We start from the raw sequence: 1,632 nt of genomic DNA on the forward strand, positions 1-1,632 counted from the left end.
TGTTGCTGTTGATTTTATATACCCCTTGAGAACTCACCAGGCGAGGAAGTAGAGGAAACAATTTTTCTTTACTACACTACAGCATCCAAGGGGAATTCCCCTGATACAATCCTGAGACAACCTTGCAAAAGGAATCTCCTTAGTTGGAAAAAAAATATTACATTAAATAAGAAAAAGGGATACTACATATATTCAAGGTTACAGTGTTCATATCTTTCTAGAAGGTTTGGTCCTCATGAGGTCCCATTATTGCTAACTTGAATAATTTTAGGAAGCTGGAAGCCTAGTACGAGATATATGATAACAATAAAATATTGCATTTTTAAGTCTTATTCTTTCATCCATTCCTTTAATTTTTTTTTTCTTCTTCCAAGGAAATCGGAACAGTACTCTGCTTGAAAATAAACTCCCATGGTGAAGTGAAGCTCTTGGAAAAACCCAATAAATCTAGAGAATCGGTGGTGTTATCTGGGCAGTTAGCCAGTCCCTCTTACGGTATTTAAACTTATATTGCATGCAGAGATAACCCCAGATGGTCCAATTTCCCATCTGGCTTAAGCCACCCAAATTCTTTCCAAAGGCAAACACTTGGTATCCTCAAGCTTGACGTGCCAAAAGACAAAATGTGAGATGAGAGTAGGAAAAATAAGAATGAAAAGTTCCCTTAAGGGCATATTTCTTAAGGCACCAAAAAAATTGAGAGTTTGCATTGTGATTAAATTGCTAGTATTCATTTGGTTTACCAATGAATATTGACCGATAATCATTCTATTCACTGTGTGCTCCTCAATTTAATAGTGAATATCCATTGCTCTCTTACCAAAATTTCATTCAGCTGCACACACTGAGATCACTCATACTGTAGGCTCAAGCCACATCTAACTTCTGATCTCTTTTTTTTTTTTTGGCTGCATCTGGTCTTAGTTGCGGTACTTGGGATCTTTGTTGTGGCATGCGGGATCTTTCGTTGCGGCGTGAGGGCTCTTCGTTGCAGCGTGTGGGCTTCTCTCTAGTTGTGGTGCATAGGCTCCAGGGTGCGTAGGCTCTGTAGTTTGCGGTACATGGGCTCTCTAGTGGAGGCACACGAGCTTACTTGCCCCGCGGCATATGGGATCTTAGTTCCCCAACCAGGGATCGAACTAGCGTCCCCTGCATTGTAAGGTGGATTCTTTACCACTGGACCACCAGGGAAGTCCCTAACTTCTGGTCTTAATTAGATCTTGACCAAGGCTGGTAACATATTAGCTTCATACCCAGATCTGGCAGTCATACTCCTCAAAGCCTTGCATCTGACGTGCCAAGGGTTTGCCAAGCTTCCAGCTCCCTACTTTTGAGTTTTGTAGACAAGAGGTGGCTTCTATTCTGGTTTTCTATTTTGCATGCTAGTTTCCCTTTCTTCAGTTAAGCCCTGATGGACCTTAATTCTTTTTTTTTTATGAAGAACTTTGATTTTAATAAGCAATGATATTTTATAGATAAATCTGTAAATCAGAAAAATCAGAAATCTTTTCCATAAATGCATCGTTAAGAAAAAATCTGTCTGGATGGCTTCCTGTTTTTCTTTAATTGAAGTATAGTTGATTTACAATATTGTGTTAGTTTCAGATGTACAGAAAAATGATTCGGTTATGC

The sequence above is a fragment of the Eschrichtius robustus genome, chromosome X (genome assembly GCF_028021215.1).
Source record: "Eschrichtius robustus isolate mEscRob2 chromosome X, mEscRob2.pri, whole genome shotgun sequence".
Taxonomy (NCBI): domain Eukaryota; kingdom Metazoa; phylum Chordata; class Mammalia; order Artiodactyla; family Eschrichtiidae; genus Eschrichtius; species Eschrichtius robustus.